This window comes from Suricata suricatta, chromosome 9 (assembly GCF_006229205.1).
Source record: "Suricata suricatta isolate VVHF042 chromosome 9, meerkat_22Aug2017_6uvM2_HiC, whole genome shotgun sequence".
Taxonomy (NCBI): Eukaryota; Metazoa; Chordata; class Mammalia; order Carnivora; family Herpestidae; genus Suricata; species Suricata suricatta.
In genome coordinates, this window is record NC_043708.1 from 5,299,928 (window position 1) to 5,309,451 (window position 9,524).

Consider the following 9,524-nt stretch of genomic DNA (forward strand, 5'->3'; position numbering starts at 1 on the left):
TCATCGTGGTCACTTGGCTGTGTATATATGTTCTACTGACGTTAGTGGATATCGATTTTAATAGGCTTACCTTTCTGTCTCTAACGTTTTGTTCCCACCTTTCCCAATTAGGTACCAGCTGCAATGGCCACCTGTCCAAGGATGCAGTGACTCCCTGAGAGACAGAACGACCCCCACCAGCTGCGTGCACAAACGGAGGCCGCACGACTCCTATGTAGGGGCATCAGAGGACTCGTGTGGCTGCGGGAGGGTTGGGGCAGGTGTCATGATGCCTTGCTGGCAGCTGCATCTCCCAGGCTCACGTAGCTCTGCCACTGTCCCCGCCTGAAGAAACTCACACCTGGTCTGCTTGTCACAGGGAAGACCATAACATTCATTCTCCCATTTCTCAAAGACAATGAGAGAATCAGATGGGATTCTGGAGGTGTGACTAGAGAGCACTCCATGTCCCTCCAAAGTGGTTATAGACGACCAGCCTTAGGATAGGGTGTGTTGAATCCAGTCCCCCAAGCCTCCAGCAATTATCACCTGACATTTTTCTTCCTGCTGAGGACTCCTGCCTGGGTCCTGGCGGGTCTGAGATGGATGACCCCGTCTCCCCAAAGAAGAGTGTGGGCATTTATCAGGGTCCTGCCGTGTGCCAGGCATGTTCGGTAGGGCACTCTCACCCCTGTGACACTTGTGCCAGGGGGAAGGATCACCCGAGATGGATGAATGACCGAGTCCAACAGCTGGAGGACTTACCCAGAGCCACCCCACCGGGTCCTGGTGGAGCTGAGATCTAAACCCGCCTACGTGCAGCCCCAACCTGTCACGTGGTCTCTGAGCCGGCAGGACCTGGGTTAGCAGGTTACCAGCCCCTGGCTCTGAATTCCGGGACACGCTGGGCTCACACCAAGGTGATGAGCAATGGCCTTACTGCTTACTGTTCCTTCAACTCTGCTCACAGGTCACTACTCAGATCACTAGCCTCTCATCTTCTTACTGAGGTGTGGGCGGGGCCAGGCACAATGTGTACATTTGGACCTCCTGTGGCTTTGCCGGGTGGTGGAGGGAGGGGGAGACAGCTGTGCCATCTTTAGTCTGCACTTGGCTTTGAATCACACCAGCCGTCCCAGGGACCCTTGGGATAATAACTCGGGGGCACACCATGCCTCAGGCTGGTGGAGCAAGACATGGCTGCTCTGAGGTTCAGATGGTGATGAATGTGCAGGTGAAGGTAAGAGACCCAGGTTCTGTCTCCCTTCTTCCCGCCCTGGAGCCGCCGGAGCTGTTTCCACGTGGGGAGCAGCTCTGGGCAGCTGAGACCTGAGTCTTGCCACTCACGCAGGAGGGCTGACCTGGGTGCCCACCCCGCGGACAGGTGCGGCACCCTTCTCCCCTCCCCAAGGCACAGGCGGCGGGGACAGCTCTTGGCTGGGATTCAGGAGGCTGGATTCACATACCCGCTCCGTTACTCTCTGTCTCTGGGGCTCTGGGTGGTTTTGTTGCCCAGCCCCCAACCCCATGCACCAGCCAGGTCCCCCCGACCCGCCACCAGGCAGGCCTGCCCCATGATGGTGGCACAACTTGATCTGTGATTCCTGGGGCTGACCAGCGGGCATGGCTGACAGTGTCCTTCCTGATCCTTTTTGCTCCTGCCAGAGGGAAGACATACACACACACACACACACACACACACACACACACACACACAGAGCATACATCACTTACCACACACACACCACACAGGCCACACGAACAGCTCACACACCTCACACCCTCCACACACCCAGACCCCACACACCATATGCACACCACACACATTACACACCACACAGACACACACACACACACACACCCTACCACACTGAACCATATTACACCACACACCACTCCCTCACACTTATACTACACACTTCTCATGTGCACACGTACCACACCATACTCCACATACATCTGCAACACCACACACACACCACCATACACTACATGCACACACACATGTGCACAATACATACCACACACACCATGTCACATGCCACGCTACACACACATCATATATACACATATACCACATAAGAACACCTCACATATATATCATGCACCACACACGTGTGTGCACCATATGCACACCACACACCCCAAACATGCACCTACACCCTGAGGCACACACACACACCTCGCACATGCCAACGCACACATGCACACGTGACACACCTACCTCTCACTCTTCCACCTTTGCCTCCAACCTTCATGCTTTCAAATATCAGCTCCTATCGACCCTTCTGTGGGAATACCCTTGTATCTTTCAGAGCTGGCCTACTTTTCAATGCTACTTCCTCCACCAGGCCTTCCTGGGTGGCCGGCCACACTTGGAGGTGTGGGCTGAAGTTTGCACTGGACGTCAGGACTTGGGGCTCCTGGTCCTGCCTCTGCCCCCTCTGTGGTGCTGGGTGACCTGCTTCCTTTACAGTTTCTCCTTCTTCACGTTCACTCCCCCATTCATTCATCCACTCGTGAACCCCCCCAGTGCCCTGTGGTCCAAGCAAGATGTCTATCCCCAGGGACAAAGGAGCAGAAAGGCAGCTTCCATCCTTTGGGGGTGGCCAGATGCACATCTGGGGCAAACCCACCAGATGGGGATGCCGCCTGTCCCCTCTGTGCTGTGGCCCTACCCCCGGGGCCAGCCTTGAACATCCCCAAATTCCTGGATGTGATCATAACAACCCATTTGGAAACATTTGGCCACCAGGGCCGCTTGGTGTGTTGGGTCTGAGGCAATGGAAGGATTAGACCCGCACGTTTACTTGGAGGGCGTGTGCCTGTGTGTGTGTTTACTCTTCTCACTGCGAGTAACAAGTTCAATATTAATCTCCATTTCCAGGGAAATAATTAGTGTTAAGTGAACTGTGATTTCTATCTCTAGTTATTTCTCATGTGCTAATTTAAGCAGCAAGGAGAATGTCCTGTGTTGGCTGGGTCCAGGGTTGCAAAGACATATTCTGACATGGAAGACAGGGGGAGGGGCGGAGGGAGAAGCAGACCACCCACCCAACAGGGGATTGGATTCCCGCATGCCAAGAGTCTCCAGCTGTGGGGAAAATTGTCCTTCCTGTCACAGGGTCCTCTAAGTGGGACCAGCCCACCCATGCACTTGTGTGAGGAGCTCAGAAAAGGAAAAAGAAATAGAAAAAGAAAGAAAAAGGAAAAAGCCCAGCTTGGGCATGACCTCTTGTCTCGGGAATCCGTAGCCTTCTTCGCCCACACTCTCTGGCTCTGACTTTGTCTCCTGGCTCTCCAGCCCTGTTTGACTCCAAACCTTGGAAATAAACCTTGTCTCCTGCATCCTGGGCTGGAAACGCGCCAGGGACCTACCTTCCTGCCTTGATCTCAGGGCATGTCTTTGCCATCCCTTCCTGAGTAGGTTCAGAGGAATGGCCAGCCAAAGCTCAAGCCCCGGGAACCCCGATTCCTTCCTCACCGATGACAAGCACGGTCACGTGTTGCTGGTTCTCCAGGTGCTAAGGGTGTGTGGCATCTTCTGATCTTCATTCACCACTATGTGACCGATGGGGAAACTGAGTCTTTGAGAGTTTGACTTGGCCCAGCAGTGGGATGACCAGGGTTGTCATTTTAGATCTGCGTGGCTCTAAACTTCATGCTGTGAGTCATCATTTTTGAACTGGACACAAGTAAAGGCAGTCTCTAGTGGGACCCCAACACGGGTGCTGAGGAGCTCACATCGGGGGGGCCTCTAAACCCCAGAATCGAGGACCAGTGGGAAGGCACTCGTGTGCTCTTTCCCCCATAAATGCATCTCCATCTCTGGCCCAGAGACCACGTCTTTCACTTCTTAAAATCTTCCCTTTCTTGTTGGTAACATACAGTACAGTAAGAGCAGGGCCACTTTGGCTGAGTGGCCATGAGCATCACATGGCCAGAGATGTGTGACCAGCAGAGCGCCATGTTCTCCTGTGAGAGCTGCCGTCCCTATGATGCATTCATTTATTCATTCATTATTCATTCATTTGCTCGCCCAGAAGCCATGACTGAAAAAGGGACCTCAACCTTAAGAAGCTGCTGTTTGTGTTGGAGACCCTTGGAGGTCCTGATGAAGAAATGGCTATGTGGACTCTGGTGTGGTGTGGTGAGTGGAATGGTGGGAGATGAGCATGGGGAGCGATGGGTGAAGCTCAGCTAACTCGGGAGGTCCATGCAGCTGGGCGGGGGGAGGGGGAAGGGGCGGATTTTGCTCTGTTGAAGAAGAGGAGAGGGCATTTCTGGAAGAAGGAAGCACCTGAATGAGTGTGTGGATGAGGGAGGCAACATGGCGCCATTCAGCTATGGTGGGTGGGAGTTGGAGCCCCCCTTCCCGGCCCCGGGGTTCTCAGGCCTAGCTTGCCATTTCTCCCATAAAGGCTCTGCATGATGATTGTCGTGAGGGTGCAGGGCTCCACTCTTTCATCTGTGCTCTCCTGGGTCTTACCTCTGTGGGGAGGGCACTTCTGCTGTGCCTTCCCCTGCCACCTCTCTCATGGAAGAGGAGTTGTCCCTCTGTCTGTCCCATGCTTTACTACCTGGCAGACCCCTGCCCTGTTCACAGTCATTGCCCCTTCTTAAAAAAAATAAAATTTTTTTTCTAGGGGTAAATTAAACACAGCATGAAACCTGCTGTAGCACCATTTCTATGTGTACGAGTTGATGGATGAAGCACATTCTCATCGTTGTGAAGCCATCGCCACCATCCATCGCCAGAACTGGTGCCTTCATCATCAACAGAGGCAACAGGTTCATTAAAAATTAACCCCATAACTCCCCACCTCCCCGCCCCTAGCCCCTGGTGGCTTCCATTCTCCTTTCTGTCTCTGTGAATTTATCTATTCTAGATACCCACAGACGTGGGATCACAGAGTGTTTGTTTTTATGTGTGCCTATTTCACTCAGCGTAATGTTTTATTGTGTTGTAGCACACAGGATTTCCTCCCCTTCCAGAGTACGGATGTTCCCCATTTTGTTAATCCAGTCATCTGTCCATGGACATTTGGATTGTTTCTGCCCTGTGGTGACCATGAATAGTGCTGTCAGGAACACGGATGTGCAAGTCCCTGTTTGAGTCCTTGATGTCAGTTCTTTTGAATATGTGCCTGGCAGCAGACCTGGCTGTTTAACCTCCTAGGGGACTGTCACCTGTGTCCACAGTGGCCGTGCCTCCCCCCACACCCCCCAACTCCTAGCTTCTCAGAATTTCTCCTTAGCAGTCAGTCAGGCTGCAGCCGGCTGTGTGGACGCAGGCATCTCTGGTGGGGACGAGTCAGAGGTGATTGTATGAATCAGGGGCCACCACGAGGAGGCTGGTTGGTGCTCAGAGAGGTTAAGTGACTTGCCCAACCTCACCAAGCAAGCACATGGATTTCCTGGACTCCCGAGTCCTCTGGCTCCTCTAGCGCTGTTCCCTGTGGCCTCGGTGTGTCCAGGGCCCTTCTTGGAGCAGGTCAGCAGTGGGTCCTCCCCGGAGGCTGGTGTGGGAGGATAGGTCATGCAGGTGCGCAGACTGTCTGCAGCCCAGGACATGAAGGCACAGCCCCCCGGGCCTTAGGGGAGCTTCGAGCACAAAGAACGAAGGTGAGCTTGGAATTGGGTACTGACAAGACTCTGTCTGGATCTGGGGATGCTGAGTACTGGCACCGGGTCGACTCCAGCAAGACGCTTCCCTCCAGGCCTCGGGTGTGTCATCTGCAGAATGGGACGCTTCGCAGTCTGGCGGCTCAGCACCCTTGGTCCCGTTAGACGGTGTCACGAGAGGCCCGTGAGCCCTGGGCCCTGAGTGGCCGCCCAGGAGAGGCCGCAGTGGGGAGTCCGGCCGTGTGGAGGTCAGTTTGCACACAGCCTGCGTGGCTCCGGGCCCTCTGATTCCCCCAGCGGGACTCGGTCTGCTCTCGCAGGTCCCCTCTGCTCCGACTCCCTGGCGTCAAGGGCAGCCCCTCACGCAGTCAGCCCTGGACACCCCGGAGCAGGCGGTTCTGGGCCCGCCTCCCGCCGGCTCTGACACCATCTGGCCGGTGTGGACTGCTTTTCTGATTCTGTTGTTTGTATCCCTGCAAAGGAAGAGAGCCGACCGTGGCTGGAGGGTGTGGTAGTGGGTGGGTCAGAGGTCCCCGTTCAGGGCCACATGCTTTCGGGTCAGCAACACCCAAAGGAAACTCACCCAAGAGATTGGCTTTTCATTTTCTGAGAGGGTGTGTGTGTGTGTAAGTGAAAGTGGGGTATATGTGTGTGAGTGTGGTGTGTGACTGAGTGGTGTGAGTGGGAGTGCGGTGTGTGTTAGCATAGGGTGTGTGTATATGTGTGACTGAGTGTGGTATGTGTGTGTGTGAGTGTGGGTGTGCGTCTGTAATGGGTGTGGGTGTGTATGTGATGGGTGTGGTGTGCGTGTGTGATGAGTGTGGGTGTGTATGTGATGGGTGTGGTGTGTGTGTGTGATGGGTGTGGTGTGCATGTGTGATGGGTGTGGGTGTGCGTGTGATGGGTGTGGGTGTGCGTGTGTGCTGAGTGTGGGCTGGGGTGTGGCAGGCCGACGAACAGAACAGCCCGAACCCTGACCCTGGCCCCAGCCCTGGTGACCCTGTCAGGCGCTCCCGGTGAAGGAGAAGGAAGACAGGGAGGAGCCGAGGTCCCCGCAGCGGACCTTAGTCACAAGGGTGCTAGCGGCGAACGAGGCAGGAGAGGAGGTGGTGGGGGCGGTGACAGGCACCTGGCCGCCCGGCTGGCAGAGGGCGGAGGAAGGACTGAGGGCCCAGGAGCATGGGGGCCGCTGGGGGCCAGAGGTGATAGACACTGATGGCTAGAGCCCCAGGGGAGTACAGCCCCAACGACCCCTGACGCAGGCCAGCTGAGACCCTTGTCGGACTTCCGGCTTCCAGAACTGTGAGAGAGTCAATTTGTGTTGGACGAAGCCACAAAGTTCGTGGCAATTTGTCAAGGCAGTAATAGGAAAGCTGAGAGAGAGTGTGTGAGCGAGCGCATGGGACTGGCTTGGTGTTATGAATGGACGTGGATGTGTGGTGCGGACGTGCATGGGTGAGTGTGAAGGAGCGTGTGTGCACGCGCATGCTCCTTCCAGAAGAACTGTGACCGGCATACGTCTGATTCCTTTATCCTCCAATCATTACGACACTTCGTAGGAAGAGCTCTTTGACGGCTGTGCTGACCTTGGGGGTCCTCTGGTGACTCCCGACTTTCCCCTCCCGTCGCAGAGTTGTCTGCCCTGGACGGCTCCTGGCCCAGGAAGTGAAATGGGATTATGTTTCAGTTTCAAAGTCCTGGGGCCCTGCTGGCTCCGGCCGCCTTCCTGCACTTTGGAATCTTGGGATTCAATGCCACACGGATGTCTGGGCTCCGGAGCCTCAGCTTGGGGCTCTCTGGAGGGACTTGGGGTTACTCCCAACACCTACCCCCTAAAAACCGAGCTGATACTCTCCTTTTGAGCAGAGGCACCTTTTACCCTGGCTGCTAAAATACCGAAACACTTCTCAACAAAACGAGTTGGTAAGTAAGCACTCTCCAAAGTTCTTGAAGGCCGCCCTGCCTAGCTCAGCCTCTTCGCCTGGCTCCAGTGTCCAGTGACCCAAGGGCATCTCTGGGGCTCTGTCTTCGCCCCAGGGCCACTGTCCATGCTGATTCGAAGCATGCCTGTTGGACATTTTGCACATTACCCCTGATGGTCAGGACATTAACCACAGTTAAGTACTGCATGTTAGACAGACGGGGGCAGAGTTGCTATTTTTGGCATTTTCTGGGCTCCCTTCCAGAGGACATCAACTAGTAGCCACAGTGGGACAGTTGGAAGTCTGCAGTAGGCTGAACGGAGGCCCCCGGCCATATCCAGGTCCTACCGTCCTGAACCCGTGAATGCTGCTTGTATGACCAAGTGCACTGTGCAGATGTGATTAAGTTCATGGTCTTGAGATGGGAGAGGACCTTGGATTACCTGCGTGGCCCAAGGTGCAACCACGAGCATCCTTATGGAGGGAGATGGCGTGAGCTCGAGTTCAGGATGACACATGGATGGGCTCATGAGCCAAGGGATGCAGGTGCTTTGTCGGAAGCAGATGCCGGGTGCTTTGCTGAGGTGGCCACTAGGGTGTGATAGGCCCCGGGAAACGGGGGTCCGGAAAGGTGTACTCCTGGCACACGGGGGTCTATATGGTAAGTTTCTGCCGAGCTATTTTGTTGGAACGAGAAATAGATGAACTAGAGCCACACATTGGGAGTCAGGAGGCAGAGTTAAACTCTGCTCCATGACCTTGGCCATGTCTCTTCTTCACTGTGTCCCCCAGCCTTCCTTGTCAGGTGGGGAGCCGAGCCTGCAAAGCTGTGTTTCAGGTCACCACGGTGATGGTAGCTCAACCCCCCTGGTGACCGAGAACCCCTTGTGTGCCCCACTCTTGGACTTGACAAGGTCACTTACACATGGACTCCTGGGAATGGCTTTTATGAAGGGCTCTCTTTGCATCCGACGTGAAAGGAAGCCCCAAGGAGGCACGGTTGACAACCTGGTCCTCACAACCACCTTCCTATATTGGAAAGGACTAATTTTTTTTTCTATTTTGCTTGTCAAGAAAGTAAATCTTAGAGACATCAGTGTATCTAAATTGACAGCACTTCTAAGTGTTACAACCACAGTTTTGATGCAGGCTCTGTTTGGATGCAAAGCGCACTTTCTGTGATGCCTCAGGTGCTCATTGAAGAGAAGCTTGCTTTCGAGGAGTAGAAAAGGATACTCTCACCTTTTTTAGGTTTTTAAAGTTTTTATTTTATTTTATTTTATTTTTAAAACTTTTTATTTATTTATTGTTGTATTTACATCCAAGTTAGTTAGCATATAGTACAACCATGATTTCAGGACTAGGTTCCTTAATGCCCCAACCCATTTAGTTCATCCCTCTCCCATAGCCTGTCCAGTAACTCTCTGTGTGTTCTCCATATTTAAGAGTCTCTTATGTTTTGTCCCCCTCTCTGTTTTTATATATCTTTTGCTTCCCCTCCCTTCTGTTCATCTGTTTTATATCTTAAAGTCGTCATATGAGTGAAGTCATATGATATTTGTCTTTTTCTGACTTATTATGGAAAGAACCCAAATGTCCATCAATGGATGAATGGATCAAGAAGATGTGGATACTGTTGGTGGCAATGTAAACTGGTGCAGCCGCTCTGGAAAACAGTGTGGAGGTTCCTCAAAAAACTATCGATAGAACACCCTTATGACCCAGCAATAGCACTGCAAGGGATTTACCCAAAGGATACAGAAGTGCTGATGCATAGGAGCACATGTACCCCAATGTTCATAGCAGCAATGTCAACAATAGCCAAAACATGGAAAGAGTCTAAATGTCCATCACCTGATGAATGGATCAAGAAGATGTGGTATATATACACAATGGAATACTATATGGCAATGAGGAAGAATGAAATATGGCCATTTGTAGCAAAGTGGATGGACCTTGAGGGTGTCATGCTAAGTGAAATAAGTCAGGCAGAGAAGG